Source organism: Amblyomma americanum, chromosome 11, assembly GCF_052857255.1.
Source record: "Amblyomma americanum isolate KBUSLIRL-KWMA chromosome 11, ASM5285725v1, whole genome shotgun sequence".
Taxonomy (NCBI): Eukaryota; Metazoa; Arthropoda; class Arachnida; order Ixodida; family Ixodidae; genus Amblyomma; species Amblyomma americanum.
In genome coordinates this window covers 95,089,607-95,106,850 of record NC_135507.1, presented here as the reverse complement: position 1 = coordinate 95,106,850, position 17,244 = coordinate 95,089,607, and positions in this window count along the sequence as shown.

Below are 17,244 nucleotides of genomic sequence, written 5' to 3'. Positions count from 1 at the left end.
CGGTGATTCTTCCGATTATTCCGGTGCTCGCCCCTACTGTCTTTCTTATTGTCCATGTGTCCCACAATTTGCATTTTTTAATTTTAATACGGTAGGCACGCCTTTCAGATTCGTATATTACCCCAGCGGTTCTAATTAATAGGTGCACCGAAGCACAATACGAATAGGCCAACTTTGCTACCGAATCGAATAGGAATAGTGTACTTAACAACGGGATTAAATATAAATCGAATATCTGTGTGATTATTCGCTGCTTCTGTGACTACTCGTTCAATACAAATATCTACACGAAACATCGAAGTGGCGGCGCTCTAAGTAACAAAGTTAAAGGTGAAGGTGTTGAAAAATGCGTCAGTCCTCGCCGTTAGTGAGCATTAAACAAAAAGTCAGTATATAAACTAAGTGACCGCCATGTGACACGCATCAGAAAACTATATTTGGCTTCCGATAGCGATAAAAATAGAGCATAGCTATACATCTCAGAAGGTGGGAGTGGGAAGATTTTAACCATAGCGCCCCTTGCGTCGCACTCGGGCCGCAGGCCCCGCTACGCTATAAGCGGGGGAGCCCTATAGCGCCCATAGAGGCACACTCTGGCCGCAGGCCACAACTCGCTGCACGTGCAGCGCCCATCGATGTTAACACTCACCTCGCAGTGCGATTGAAAGAATAGTTCTAAAATTAAAGGGCCACAGAAAAGGGTGTTTGAGCTTGGCTTTAAAATGTTTGCACTACGTAGAGTACAGGCCACTGAGCGTTCATGCCGCTTACGAGACCTCAAAAGCGAGCGGGAAATTTACAATACATTTTTAAAAATTCCCGCTTTCGTACCTCGCGGCGACGCGTGGTGCCGGGATTTTGCGCGAAAAGCTGGCCGACGACGTCACGTCTTGCAAATGACGTCAGCAGCCCGTGGTTATCATTGGTTTACAGCGCCAAATTCTTTCAGACGTCAAGCGCTACCGCGGCCGCGGCCACTTCGCGCGCGCCACGCCGGCGGAGGTAAGGAAGGGGCCCAGTGAGTGGGGCCGGCGGAGGAGCGCCGCCGTTTTGGCGTGCGAGAGGAGAGGGAAAGGCGCGAAGACGCGGAAGTTCAAATTTTGACTGCATATAACTCAGCTTCCACAAAACGCATTAAAATAATTCTTGCTGGGGGATAATTATGAACCATCGTCCTTTAACATCCCAGACATATCGCTCCTTTATTGAGACCCCCTTTCTGGGTCCCTTTAACACTGTCGCCTGTGGTTCGTTCCTATATCTCCGACAAAACCTTAGATGTCCTGCATAAAGGCAAGGTTCGCTAAACCTGAATGAATCCTGCTGCTTCGCTTAATTTCGAAGGACAAATATAAGAGCATTTTGAACACCGTCATGGCGCTAAACTTTCCTTCCCGCTGAAACATTAGTTCCTACACAGACCGATAGGGGCAACATCCTCTGTGGCGTCGGAGTGGGCCCTGCTGTTTTCTTTGAAAAAGGCGCAGAAAAATCTGCGGCATGCTCTATTCGAACTTCGTGTCTCTTGTTGAAGAACTATTCAAAATATGAGGACGTATCCGATTCGTTTCGATTAGTTTCGAACGTGAACTATTTGATTTTTTCTGGGAATCTAATAGAAGGATATTCGATTCGCTTTTATGGGCCCACCCATTAAGTTTATCGACGTCCAAAACTTTTGGACAAAAATATTCATTATTGGAAAACTGTGAGGTACTAGTGTAGAACTATTGAAGGTAATGGTCCATTCTTCTCCGAAGAAACAAAATTTTTCTCTTAGTGCTTCTATCGCTCGCAACGAGCAGTTAAGACTGCCATATAAAATCTACAGGGAAGTCTTTTAAGACAGCAAAAACATAAACAGTTGAATTCTAACCGATTTTGTAACATTTTGTACCATATGTTATTGTTCAAGTTGTTTTACTTAACAATATGTGCACTACACCTGGTTGTATTATTCACCGCCTTTCCTGTTACAGTCCCTGATGGGACTTACAGTATCAATAAATAAATAAACAGCGAAAAAATTCAAACCCACCAACCGAAGATATGCGGTTATATTGATTGTGATAGTGATATCTTGCAATATATATTGAAAAATTGCGCTCCTAAACTGTTTGCCGCTCAAAATTTTTCTTGTCCAGAATTGTTGGGCATGTTTAAATTCTTGAGAGTTTCCGAGTGAATTGACGGAGAGCGCGTACTTGTGCTATGGACATATGTGGTGTTAGTATTTTTTTTCTTAAATCGCTATACTTGTGCTACGGTGTGAAGTTCTTTAGAGACGGCGTAGCTCATAAAGTGCCCAACAGAATAGGGCGTGATTCTCAAGGTCTACAGAGCGCTAATTAAACCTCTTTCAAAATGGTGTCGTGAGCAGTTCTGAAAGCAAAGCACACTATGTAAAGCCTCACATATCGTTCCACGCTTACTTAGCACTTGCTTGTAGGGGACAGGTCCGCACAGCACGTGTTCCTGATTCAGACTCTGGTGTTTGATTTGACCCGCCGCGGTGGCCCAGTGGTTAGGACGCTTGGCTACTGATCCGGAGTTCCCGGGTTCGAACCCAACCGCGCCAGCGGCGTTTTTATGGAGGCAAAACGCTAAGGCGCCCGTGTGCTGTGCGATGTCAGTGCGCGTTAAATATCCCCAGGTGGTCGAAATTATTCCGGAGCCCTCCACTACGGCACCTACCTCTTCCTTTCTTCTTTCGCTCCCTCCTTTATCCCTTCCCTTACGGCGCGGTTCAGGTGTCCGCCGATATATGAGACAGACACTGCGCCATTTCCTTTCCCCAAAAAAACCAATTATTATTATTATTGTTTGATTTGGCATGCTTACAGGTCAACGTCCATTGGGTATTCTCCGGCAGTGTTGTAAACATTTCGAAGTACACACTAAACAGCTTTCACGGTAACGAAATAGTAAACAGTTTGAAACTAAGTTGTTCGCTTACTATTAGAGCCAGAGTTGCCGCTGTTTTTCCTCCCAGGTTCGAGGGTGTGATCGGTCTGGTTGGCGAATGCTGTGTGGTCTGCCTTGCCTTGTTGACAGCGTCCTTATTCGAGTCGAACGGCGGTGACGAACGGGTCCGTGGTTTCTCCGTCTTGCAGCCGGAGGAACTGGCCACGCTGCCCACCGGACTCACCTTGTGTCGTCGCTTGTGTCGTGAGGCAAGGACCGGACTCCCTGAGGGGGGTGGACTCTCGAAATCCCCCCTGTGCGTGTGTCGGTGTTTCCCTCGCCTTCTGGTGTGCTTCCTTCGTCGAGACCCAGGCACGTCCTTGGACTCTTCGTGGACTTTTCGCCGGTGTTTGGATGGAGTCGCCGCCTCAGCGGATCCGACCATCGCAGGTGTAGATGGATCGCAATGTGAACTGCGATTCTCTGCTGCTGGATCGCGACGCATCCCTCGTTGCGCCATTCGAACATCGCTGCCGGCACTGTCGCTGCCTGGAGATGGAAGTCGCTCGACGAACGGGAAGAGCTTCACCGCTTCTTTCGTGCTGGTGGACGCCGCTGATGCAATAGCTACGTGACTGCTTTCTTTATTATTCTCACTATTTTCGCACGTCTTGTTACTGGGCGCGCGATCGTGGCCAGCATCGGAGGTTGCGGGGGCATCGACTTAGGTATGCATGCTTGGTAGAAGGCGGCTGGCCCTCCGCCGTATCGAACAGGGCCGTTATCTTGGCGGGGAGAGAGAGGTGATATGATTGTCTATAAATGCAATGAGAAATAGCAGTTTTCCTCCATAGAATTTAACGCGTTCCCATGACACAATATCTCTTTTCATCTATCTGATCGCGGCAGGGTACAGCGAGGGAATAAATCCTTACTAACTACAGGCTGACGTTTGTTTTATCTTTAAAAGCTAATTTAAAAAAAAAATATTATGATGGACACTTGAAGAATGCCTTCGCTGGTGTATAATGGGCTTGGCGCACACAAAATGTGTAATGGTCATGCTTATCCGAACAATAAGTCAAATTTTCGCTATCACTTTTTAAGCCTTACCACGAGAGTGGCATTCGTAATTACTGAATGCTGTATTGCTCCGAGAATAATCTAGTTTGCAGAACTTATCAAAGTGCGTCCAATCTCTTCCCTTTCTATACGTTCCAAAGTCGGCAGAGAGAGTCGAAAGTGAGACTGCCGATTTTTTGGCTCCAGTCATTAACGACTATGTGCCTTACGCCCTAGCCAGCTGTAAGAGCGGCAGACAAGGACTCAAGATTCTCTTCATCCGGGCTCAGTGCCCGTGAAGTATTGCTCGGTTGTGGAAAACTTGTTTTCCCTTCCGTCTCGACGCGGCCGACCATCATCATCACCATGCGTCGGGGGCACGGAGTATGCTATTCCACGGCTGGGCTCGAGTGGAGCGCGAGTGAAAGCGCTCGTATAGACCGGCCGTAGAATAGCCACGGCTGGTCTCGGAGGGAGCGCGCGCGAGCGAGAGCGCTCGTCAAGGCCGGCCGTGGCTATTCTTACACCGTGGTCAGGGGACAGCACCGGCTGGGCGAGGGGTACGCTCCCTCATGGGGTAAGATCCAGACGCACGAGAAGCTATACCGCACCCTGCCGCCGGACTTTTGGTTAGGGGCAGCGAAGCAAGCGCAGCAAACACTTCCCTCAGGCTACCTCCGAGGAATGCCTCTTTGATGTTTTGTAGCTAGCTGACCTGCTCTGTGTATTATTCGCAAGTGTAATAAATAGCAACGCCAGACTGCCCCCATATCACTGCACCGTGAGGATCGCCACTGTATTGTAGAAGACAAAGAAAGACAGATCACCGTCAGATAAAAATATCGGCTATCATCAGGGCATCTTTTGTACCTTTATGTGTTCATCGCTTCAGTTGTTCCATTGCATTTTTTAGACTGATCGTCTTTTGAAATTCATCACCAGCCCAACTACAGTAACAAAACGACAGGGTCCTCTACCACTGACCATCACGCATTTCCGCAAGTCATGAGGGTGTGCTGCCGGCAAGGCATTGTGTTTAATACTGCAGTCGGCCGGCAACAAGCTAGCAAGTCATGGCGTTCTTTAGAACGACGCGGCACTAATCAACCGGCAAACTCCCGAGGACCGCAGAGAGTCATGAGGGCCGAATAATTTAAGATTCGTGGTGATAGCGTGGCTGCGGCTGGGCGCGAGACTGCTAATTTAGTATCAGTGAGAGAGGCCTTTATGCTGCAGAGCACGCAGGTGGTAATCACCACGGTCCAGAGCGTTCCTTTAACATGCTTCGAAATCTCATTACACGAGCTTGTTTACACAAAGCTTTTTTTTTCATCTAAATGCTGCCGCCGATGTCCAGATTCGAATACGCGAACTCGATCGTTGTGCAAACTTTTTCACGGAAATGAGGACCACAACAACTAAGAACACTAGCCCACGTCCACATCTTAATTCTCTCCAACAATTTTCTTCATCGGGCCCGGCTCTTTAAACAGGACAGGATAATGTATGGCGATCTTAAAACGCACAACAGTTGCTTGATTTGCTTACCAAGATGTCCACGCTGCCACTGCTGTGTCAGATGCTGTGCACTGGTCCTTCTTCTTCTTCTTCGTCCTCTTAAGGCATGGCACATACCCACATGGGGGATTAACCAAGGTGTAGTGGCATAAACAAGGAAATTTCCATAGAAGATTACGACAAAATTGTAGCACCAAGCTTGAATTTTGAAGGATGCTTCGATAAAAACGACAGAAAAATATTTAGATTAAAATAACAGACAGCATTTTGGAGAAAACAGAAGAGCTCGAAGAATTTTAAAAGAATTAGCAAATCAGTCTACCAGTTACAATTATGTAATTATGGAGAATCCCACAAATTGAAGCCAATGCAAATCCTTTGGCGCTCGCACCGAACGATAATAACAATGGCAGAGATAACTGGAGCCCTAACCTGGAGAGAGGAACCTCCAGGAGAATCTTCCTCTGAAGTGCGAACTGTGGACAGTAGACGAGAAAATGGCCTACAGATTCAACTTCCCCGCATGCGTCACATAGGTTTGTCGGTGTGAACCCACGCCTGCATAGATACAAATTCAAACTGGAAATCCTACGCCGCAACCGCGTCATTGATACCTCACACAGCCTGTTTTACACGAACGGACGTTTCAATTATATGCTAAGTGCTGATGATCAGTGGCATTTAGTAAGAGATCACGTAACCGGGCTGATATGTGTTGGAACCACTGAAACCTAGAAATCGCCAGGAGGCTGAAATTAGGGACAAGATGAGTCACTGAGCCGTCAAGAGCCGAACTTGCTAAGTAATCAGCCACCTCAATTGAATGAATACCTGCATGGCCAGGGACCCAGACCAAACGGACCTCCTTCAAAGTGCATGGGACAAAAAAAAATCGCAGAAAACGGCTCAGAGCATCTTTTTGTGATGTTCCAAGGGAGACTAAAACTGACAATCAGCGAGAATAATAACGTGAGACACATGACATGGACTTTTGTGCAGGGCCAATCCAAGAGCCAAAAATTCTGCAAAGAATATATAGGAATATAATCAGGGATGCGGACAGAATAGCTCCAGGCCAAATCCTGCGAAAAGATGCCAACTGCAGCTTTTTGGCAGCTGACGGAGGCATCGATAGAAAACACCGTATGATAGGGGTATTCCTCTATGCGATCAGAGAGAAGGCCGTTTAAAACGTGAAGCCCTCCGTTCCTTCTTCTTCCTCTTAAAACATGACACACACCCACGTCTTCCTCTCCTTCGCGTTGTTTAGAACAGAGCGTCCCTTTGGCGCGCTCTTCTCGTGCACATTCACAGCGCTTAACGAAAGACACACGGGCGAAAAGGAGAAAACCCTGGATGCAACAGTGGCCTTCATTTCACATTATTCGGCGGGCACCCACTTCGAGAACTGCAGTGTCACACACCGCGTCTTTGGCCGGAGGATTAGAGGACACTTTGCCGCGTGGTGATGACGACATCGAAGACAAAAGACGAAGAGGCTGGTGCACGCGTGACACAGAAACAAAATCCTCATCCATTTACAAAGCCCACCTATTAGCACAACGATAGCAACTGACGCCTCCTAATCTAATGAAAAGGCAGGGGTGGGAAAATTGGTGTTTTCCTGTGCGCCTTCCGAGAGGAGCTTCTGGCGGTAGTGCTTGCTCTTCGCAAACACTACCCAACTTTCTCTGCAGTGGCTGTCAGTACAGACTCTTTTTCTTTGTGCTCGTCCCTTGCTTCGACTATGGTTTCTCCAATCTTGAACACCTTCCTATCGATGTCCCTCCGCATTTGAGTCTTGTCCGCATGAAATGGGTACCGGACCATAGCAGTGGGACAGTCAGTGAAGTTGCTGATAGCCTGGCAAAGGCTTCCCTCAACGGCCCGAGTTGCCTATCCTTCCGGCTACAGCGTACATCGCAGCAGCGAGGTTTCGAAGACGTATTGTGCCAAGCATGACAACTGCATATCTTTTAAGATCTGATGATTACCTGCACCTGAGGCATTCGTGGAGCAGGAAATCATGTAATTCACGGCAGCTTGAGGTCCCTCTAACAAGGCTGCGCTGCCGGATTTCACCCTTAAATTTTTATTTACATAGGTGTGGTTTGGCGCTTTCTGCCGTCTGCGCATTCTGTGGTGAACAGGAATCAATAGACCATTCCTTGTTTGTTTTATCGCCGCTTCACCATGATGAGAAGACGGTTTTTAGAAAAGCCATTGCGACAGCTTGGCCTTAGTCTGAGCAGCCCGATCATAAATGTCGTCTGGCGCCACCATACTTTGGTAAAGCCACAAGGTGATGGTTCGGGCTAGTGGGTATGCGTTATGATCCATACCGCATATCCACTAGCCCGAACCATCACCTTGTTCAGTTATATTTCTAGTTCAACGCGCCCTTGTCCTTCGGTGTTTCTTCATCCTACGTTTCTAGTAACATTGAAAGCCACAAGGTCTGTTTTTACCGCCATTCAAAATTTCTTAGTAGAATTTTATCAGCTGCCTTGTTAACAGTTTTTATTTTACTATTATTAATATTTTTAATCACTAGGCTACAAATTCCAGTGTCCATCTGCTGCTTGCGTTATGCATTTCCTCTTTTATTTCGGTGTTAATAATAGTTGGTTTTTGGGGGAAAGGAAATGGCGCAGTATCTGTCTCATATATCGTTGGACACCTGAACCGCGCCGTAAGGGAAGGGTAAAGGAGGGAGCGAAAGAAGAAAGGAAGAGAGAGGTGCCGTAGTGGAGGGCTCCGGAATAATTTCGACCACCTGGGGATCTTTAACGTGCACTGACATCGCACAGCACACGGGCGCCTTAGCGTTTTTCCTCCATAAAAACGCAGCCGCCGCGGTCGGGTTCGAACCCGGGAACTCCGGATCAGTAGTCGAGCGCCCTAACCACTGAGCCACCGCGGCGGGGCTTATTTCGGTGTTTAGATCTGCTTTTTGTTTACTTCTCTCTTCCTCAGCATTCATTTTATTTTAGTCAGTGAAAAAATTAATCAGAAAAACTCGCTGCGCACCCCAATTCTTGGCCGATTCCGCTGTACGCGTGGGCATGAGCCATTTTATGAGGATAACAACATCCTTATTTCGGTGATGGTGCACGGTGGCAGTGGTGAAAAACTTTTATTAGAATGGGTTATTGGGAAGGTCCTCAGTCAAGTACTCCGATAGTTTCTGCTGTCCTGCTGCCCCGTGCCTTAAAGGTGCTGTAAAGAGGAATCTGAACTCGTCTTTTTACCGCGGGAACTCTACACGTTCCGGGCATACTTAGAAACTTCAAATTATTGTCCTGTACGGCCGATTGCCCTAATTAAATAGGATTAAACGTCCCGGATCCCACTTTTTCTTTAACTCAACGCAGTGGGAATAGGCGGAGTCAACCAACGCGTGAAGTGCTTTTCAGCCAGTCCAGTGGCGGCTTCGCTTTCACTTCTATTTAGTTTTCTAGGTTTCTGTGAATAAACAATTACAGTCACAGACAATATAGCCGCAAATTAGGCCTACGGAAATAATGATACACGTGGACTCTGATTTACGTATCACTCCGCCGATGGCAGAGCAGCAACCCGCCACGTGACTGGCCGACGCGTTGGTTGACTCCTCCTACCTACAGCGCTGAGTTCAAGAAAAAAAAAAGGCGGAAGCCGGGACATTTTATCCCATTTAATTAGGACAATCGGACGCACAGGACAATAATTCGAAGTTTCTAAGAATGCACGGAACGTGTATAGTTACCGCGGTAAAAAAAAATTAGCAGTGGCGCGCTTATCTCCGCTATGCCAGGTTATACGTAGCGGGAGGTACGTTTCCGTCGCTGAGCTTGTTGTTCTGGTATTGCCAAACGCAAAGTGTCATACATTGGATTACTCACTGGTGTCAAGTCCGTTTGATGCCACAGTCTGCCGCACGCACTACAAATGTGTCCAACGGATTGTTCACAAAGTCTGCTTCAAATGTATGGGTCGCAGATGCACTTTCAGAAACTCGAATGGTGTTACCAGTCATACGACGGGCCTTCACATCCTCTTCGGTTGGTTCCCGTTGATTGACGCCTCCCATAGGCTCAATCTCGGCGGCTATGCACCGTCTATTACGTTCGGCTGTCTGGCGTCTCCGTTTAGCAAGGCGTTCCTCTCCTATTCGGGCGTCTCCGCTGCTTTCTTCGCCTTCTTGCGCTCATTCTTTGTTGCGTAGCCTACTGCCAGGCGACAACCTCAGGATCGGAAGAGTTACTGCTCTCTTGTCCATACCGCCGTTTAGCAGCGGCTGGACTCTCCTTCTCTGCATGCATGTCAAACGTTGTGATACAGACGCCCATTACATCTACGCCTTTTATACGCAACGCTGCGCATACGACGACGCGCGGTTCGCGTGATAGAGCGGCGTGCAGCGAGGCGGTGGTGAACGCGGCGCAGCTATGGGGTCTCTCTGGTTACGATAGTATCGGTGCATGCGCACAAATGCTCATCCGCGTGACGTCACATTCACCTTCGACGGTGCAGCGGGCGCGTGGCCGCGGCGACGGAGCGCGCGGCGCACCCACTGCTCCTCTCCGGTTGCCATGGTAACGGCGCATGCGCACAACTGTCCTCTCGCATGTACCGCGAAATGCTCGACTGGTAGCCTAATGTAGCTCCCGCCACAAAAGACGAGTTCAGATTCCTCTTTAGTGCACCTTTAAGCCGTTGCTGATCGCGATTACTTTCGGCCACAAATTACTGAACAACTCGACGGCGGCGACAGTATAACGTAGGCGCGGAAGTCTTCTAAGAACAGAATCACCGCCGCCCTCGGCAGCGTTTTATTTAGCTGGCGGTGAACGTTCGAGATAAGGCGCCGAAACGACCTAGTACAATTTCGCGTAATGCAGAGGCAGTTTAGCGGGGCTGCAATCATTTGATATAAATGTGGTTGCATATTGTCCCAGAGAGGGAGAAAGCCGTGTGCTAGCGGCTTTAGGCATAAACAAACATTACAAAGGTTCTCACCATAATCACAGCTGTCGAAACAGAACGTATCGGAGTGTTCAAGGGTTCATTATGTACCTTTATATATTTTAAAACTGGCATATTTTTGCGCTCAACGCAGTCTAAACGAACGCAGATACGATTTCGAGAAATCGTCTTCAGCAAAACTTAAACAAAAGTAAAAGGGACGTCTAAAAAATGCTATCTCGGGGTCTCGACGTTAACATTCAATCCACTCGTCCCACTGGTCATTATGGTTCGTGAGGAGCATTCAAGAACATTTTCACAGGACTAAAGCTAGCGTTGTGGTACCAATGGTTTAAACAGCAACTTCAGACAGATGGAGAGAGCACGGCTGTTTATGCAGTAGCATCCCATGATGCGTGACGTGGAAGACACGGCCTCATATTTGTCTATTCATATTCTATAGAAGAAAAGTTTACTAACGTGTACAGCCATATATCAAAAGATTCTGTATGGTCTTTCAATAGAATTTTTCGTGCCTATAAACTACTCTACAGGGTTTGTCCATATAATTTATGCACAAACGTCTATGCACAGTGTGCAGACTGTCTGAACAAATTTTTGTAACAGCGGGTAAAACGCACTTCCACAAGCAGTAGTTTGTATATATTACTTCTCCTCCTATCCTCTCACCTCTTTCACTTCATTTCTCCATTCTGCCTGCTATCCTTTATTTCCGCTGCCCCAGCCCAGGTGCTTCAGTATCGAAGGCAGATGCCGGGGCTAGCAAAAATCTTTTCCTTAATTTTTGCTATTATTTTAATAACCACTACCACCTACCACCACCACAAGCTAACTTCTTAGTGCTAACAGTTTAAAATTCAAAATTGGTTTTAGGGGAAAGGAAATGGCGCAGTATATGTCTCACATATCGGTGGACACCTGAACCGCGCAGTAAGGAGAGATAAAGGAGGGAGTGACAGAAGAAAGGAAGAGGTGCCGTAGTGGACGGCTCCGGAATAATTTCGACCGCATAGGGATCTTTAACATGCACTGACATCGCACAGCACGCCGGCGCCTTAGCGGAATTCGCCTCTCTCGTTTCGTGCTAACAGTTCAATTTTTGTTTCGATGGAAGTGGTATGATAATAGGACACTGCTTAATATGCCGCACAAATATGCATGATGTATTTGAATGGCTCAGCACTGTAGCGATTAGACGAACTGTAGCTTTTTTTCAACTGGCAGCATCTATTGAATGACGTCAAGTGCACAGTCCTTAAAATAACAACTTTACCATCGTTTTGCAGAAATTGTAAGTTGATGATGATGAATTTTTATGGTGCAAGGGCATCTACGGCCGAAGAGCGCCATGGTGCTCTTTGTGTTTTCACTACGCAAGGTGGGGTCGAAGACCCATTTCCAAAGCAATCCACCCTAAACAAACCAGACGAGCGCCAGGCCAGGGGAACGCTTGTACCCGTTGAATCACCGGCGAGTACCCAGCGGCACTGCGGATCGAACCCAGCACCTCCCGCATTCAAGGCGGATGAGAAATTGCAAGTTGCTATTTATTCGCAATTTTGCAGAAGTTGTGCACTCTTATTCATTTCCGGAAGGATACTTTCCCGAAAGTTTTCCAACCAGCTCGCAGTGATGATGCATGCACAAAGAGCACAGACCATTTTTAGCAACATTAAAATTACAGCCACTTTCGGTAAGATCACCATCATAGGAGCACTGCGCGATGTACCCTCATTCGCCTTTTCTTCACACTGCCCGCCTTAACATCTCTGTCACGCTACTTTATCTTAGTTATTGAAACTTCTTTTCGGGTTTTGATGCATATATCGATTTTGAAAAAGCTGTAGCGCAAACAGGCACAGACCATAACGAAAAATGACAGGTCATGCTCTGCAAGAGCAAGGTTTAATACACTAGCAAGCTGTAGCAAATGTTGCGATGGTTCTGCCTGGTCCGTTTGGCGCAAGGCCGGTGCGGCTGGGCGACGTGTAATAGCTTTCCATGACATCAGCTGAGGCGGTTTGTATGCGCCATCCACCTTGTATTTGCTCACGCCGCTTAGGAGGACGTCATGGAAAGTTCCGCCGCCATTGCTGTTCTATCACCGCCTCGTCATATCTCATCACCTCCACGTAATCACTTTCAATCACCTTCTGATCATCCGTCCCGCTCCTTTCTATTATATCACGTTAAATTACCTTTCACTCACTAGAACAGACGTTCACCATTATACATTAAGCTCGTCGGGGCTATGAGGTTCCGTACTCGATTCCCCCGAGAAATTCCTGGGTTCCAATCCGACCCATGCGGTTTTTAAGGCGATATGCCTTGAATGTCTCATACACGCGGCCATGACCTTGTCCAGTCTCAGGTCACGTCACGCCAATGACTAAATTAACTTCATAAGAAAAAATTGGATGTGGTTTAGCTCTGGTTAACCCAAGTGAATTGCGAAAGCTTCGTTTCGTCTCATTCTGACGCTCTCCTAAACTCAAAGCGGTCTCTTCCGCAGTTCGAGTCATTCCGGGACGTGGCACGACTTCTAGCCGCATCTCTGTTACAACGTTTCTCGAGTCGTGCGGAGCGTTCTTCTGGCGTCTCTTCAGCGCGTTGTCTCTTCCTCGCTTCGTTCTGTCGTTCCAGATCAGGTGTCGCCAAAGTCGCGTCAGCATTGAGAGCATGCATGATACTTGTAGATGCACTCAGATCAAGAGATGTTGAACGCATCCGCCTGGCTGCATAATATGCACGCCGTTTAGCTAAACGTTGTTCCCGCTCTTCATTCGTTTCTTCCGCACGCCGCCGCTTCTTAGCTGCAGCACATCGTTGCAGCTTCACCTTATACCCATCATCCGACATACCGTGGAGGATTCGCTGGGACGACTGCGACAAGCCGAGTTGGGGGCCGCTTTTCCACAGCTGGCATGATGTCGTCACGTAGAGCGAGCGCCTCCCCCACGGCAGCGGCGCGTGGAGGATTCGCTGGGACGATCGCGACGGGCCGAGTTGGGGGGACCGCTTTTCCACAGCTGGCATGACGTCACGTACAGCGAGCGCCCCTCGCGGCAGCGGCGCGCAGCTGCAGCATGGAGGATTCGCTGGGACGATCGCGACGAGCCGAGTTGGGGCCCCGCTTTTCCACAGCTGGTATGACGTCACACATAGGTCACTCTAAAGGTCAATGGTGGATTCTCCAGGACTACGACCTCGAGCAGTATTGCTTTCGCAAGAAGTCCTTGTGCACAGCGGGATTCGAACACCCATCCTTCCGTTCCGCAGCCTAGCGTGCTAACGACTACGCTACTTCCTGCGAAAGTATGTTTAGTTCTCCTTCAGGGACACTTTATTTTTCGTTCTTTTTTACAGTCCCACGATAACTTTCCCTCAATAATAAACTCTAGCGTAAGGACGCTGGAGAGTGTTTGCGGAAAGGCGTCGAATCAGACGGATGCCTCCCAAACACCCTCCTGTGTCTCCAGCATTTAAGATTCACAAACAATTGTGTACTTAACATCTTAACCACACATCAGTGACACAAGCAGGAACACCGCACAAAATGCTTTCGCCTCACTGCACTTTAGGTCAACAAAGTGCTCCCCTAAATTTTTTTTCTGGGATTTTCTTTTTGTTTGTATGACGCTCACCCAAGCCAGTAATGTTAGTGCATTAAAAACCACACGCACGCACACACACACAAGCGCTTATTGACAAATGGTTTTATAGGTGGAAGGTCGCACCTTGTATAGGCCAAAGAGTTGCTCGAGAAAGATGGCATAATGGGGTAACAAGTGTTGATGACATATAACCAAGATAGCAGAATGCATTCGCATGCAAAGAGGGGTGTAAGGGTGTAACGGAGTAAATCAATTTTCTGTAGTTTCGCATTTCATTTGACCAGCAGTTCGGCCGCTTCTAAAAAGGTAATTTCAGCCGCAAACAAAAAAAAAACCGGAGAATTAAAGCACTCACTGCCAAATTTCCTTGTGACGGGATTCTAGACTAATCCGTCCCGCCTTATCTGTGCTCTCACCAAGAATAAGTTTCGTCCCTTCGAATCGGGCCATACTAAACGTGCGCAACTAAATGTGCACACTTACCTTTTAGGTTTTCTCATTTTCGTTCGTGTTGTAAACGGTCGTAGGTACAATGTCCAATTTGGCCGATGTTTCACTTCCCCCATGACACGAGAATAAATACACCCCTCCAGTGGAACGTACACTTGACAAACGGCGTTTTCATGATTTTTCTGACGACCATGTTTTCTGACATTGCAAGTATGTGGGGACGAATTTCTGTTTATTGGGAACCGGAAAACCACAGCGAAAAGCTTCACTACGCTAGTCAACACCGCGCTTCGCGCGAGCCTGTGTATGTCGGAGCACGAGTGATGTCACGCACGGCGCAGGTGGCCGCAGCCGACTCCGTCGCCTGACCTTTCGTTTCTCTCTCTCTTGCTCCCTAGCCATAACTGCGCATGCGTCACTCGTAGCACCGGCCCTCTGGTGTTCCGCCGCTGCGCAGCGCCGCGCCTTTCCTCGAAAATCCAACTTTGTTTTCTTCTTTCCCTCGCTCCTTTACCCCTCCTTTACGGCGCGGTTCGGGTGTCAACCGAGATCCTTCCTGAAACCGAGATTCCTTTCCTCAAAAACCAAAATAAACAAGTGAGCCGACAGCGTTCATAGAGTTCATTGGCGTTGACAACTTTGCAAAGGCCGTTCATTTTCACGAAACGAAAGGCGCACAACCGGCTCCGTGGAGACCTCAATCTCGCTTTGTATATCCACATTTTATTTTTTTAGACTGGGCGAAACTTCTAAAGGATATAGGTCACCACCACCGGCGTAGGGGCCTTCCGATGATCTTCGGCCGTTTTTCTCTGTGCCACGTTTGAATGCTTGGAGGAGGGTTTCAGAAACTGCAGTCAGGACTGCATAGCGGAACCCTACAGCCAAAACACCTGATTGCTAATAAAACGTCGGAACATTTGGCGAGGGCATATCTGCACAGCGGATTTCATTCAGAGCGACGCTATTCCTCTTTAAATAGTCTTTGACTGCATAGTCTTACGGCAAAAACTTCTTTTGGAGCGAAGAGCTCTACCCTTCCTGCTGAGCCTGAGGGTCATCTGGCTCTTGGGTTTGACCTCTAACGGGGAGGCGCGCCGCATGTGCAAAATCGCGCGTCGCAGGTGCCTCGAATTTCTTCATGGACGCCACAGTTGCGCACTTTGCAGCCGCGTCCGCCGCTGCGCTGGCTGCTGCACGGCCGCTCCTCCCCGCCAGTTGAGGCACGTCAGTGTCACGTCCGCCGCTGCGCCGACCGCCACTCTAGACGCTAGCTCTTGCACCTATGGCGCGTGGTGATTTGCTCTCGCTGAAGTCTTGAAAAAATAAAGGTGAACCAAAGCTAAACCGTGTGTAATACATGGTCAGCAGAGCTTTCGCAACAGCCACTTCCGAGTGAGTTGAGCCACAGCCGCTTTCTTTAGCGGTTATCACGTGGGAATAGTCCAAGCAACTGTGTCCTCCAGACAACATTAGCCTAAGATCTAAAAATTGTAAAAAAACCGAAACTTCGGGCAGTTCATGGGCATAACTCAATCCAAGACCATGTGTGTTATATTAGCTAGAACTTCACCTACTGTAGAAAGGTAGGAGAAAGGGTGAAAGCTGCATTCGATTCAGCTGTGGTTCACAGCACTGCCAGCACAGATTCATAGTGCACTGCACCAAAGCCCTCGATTCCCAGCGACCTCTGCACCGCCGTCCGCGATTGATCTGGGTGGGTGCAGCCTTGGTGTGCTTTGGTGCAAAGAACCACGGCACCAGCCTCCAAGGAGGTGTAAAAAAGAAGTGCAGATTCAGGCAGCTTTCAGCAGACGACGCACGTTAGGTCGTAAATATTGATGAATTGAGGGACGTTTTCGCTGTCGTCGACGGGTTCGATGTCATTCTGCAAGAAAATGGCGCTGAAACCGACGCGACAGGCAACAAATTTCTGTTTTGTGCTGTAGCTGCCATGCTAATTGTGACAGGCCATCTGTGTGCGTGCGAGTTCACACGAAACTTACAGCGCAACGACAGTGTGTGGGCTGTTGGCAAACTGCGGGCAGGGCGAATCCGAGTGTGTTTTGCTACACCCGGCGCCGGTACCTGTGCCTGCTGTGTAAAACACGCAGGCAGATACTGCTGATTCAATGCTGCCCGCCGAAAGTTCTTCGAACGTCTCTCCAAGTGTCTGAAAAGCCTTGTGAATTTGTAATTGAAACAGCTTGAGACCACGCTTCTATAGCACTTCAGAATTCGATTGCCGTTGGCTCAAACAAGTGAGCTGGGGCATGACAGCACAGAGCTGGTTTCCTTGTATTCACTATGGGAAAAGTAGAACTACTCCATAACAAGAACTATGGGATGTCGCCGTCGTCGACCATGGCCAACTCCATGCCCGACTGAAGTCTCGTTAGGCACGGAAGCGATCGCACACAAAAAAAAATACACGCGAGAACTCAACAGCTCCTCGGCGAGCAGACAAAAACCTGCCTGCACGCGCTCGATTGAAAATTGTCTCACATATGAGGTGTGGCGGTGCTGACGCGCTGCACCAGCACAACAGAACTGGTTCTGCACTGCACTGGCACCAGCGGCACTTTTTCAGAATTGGTGCCGTGAACCAGCACTGAATCGAACAAAGCTTAGGTTAGGTAGCGCCATGATCAAGCCACCAGCAACTTTGTGTGCGCTTTTGTAGCAGTGCCATACTCCAATAAAACTGCAAGCGCCGATGTGGCAAGTC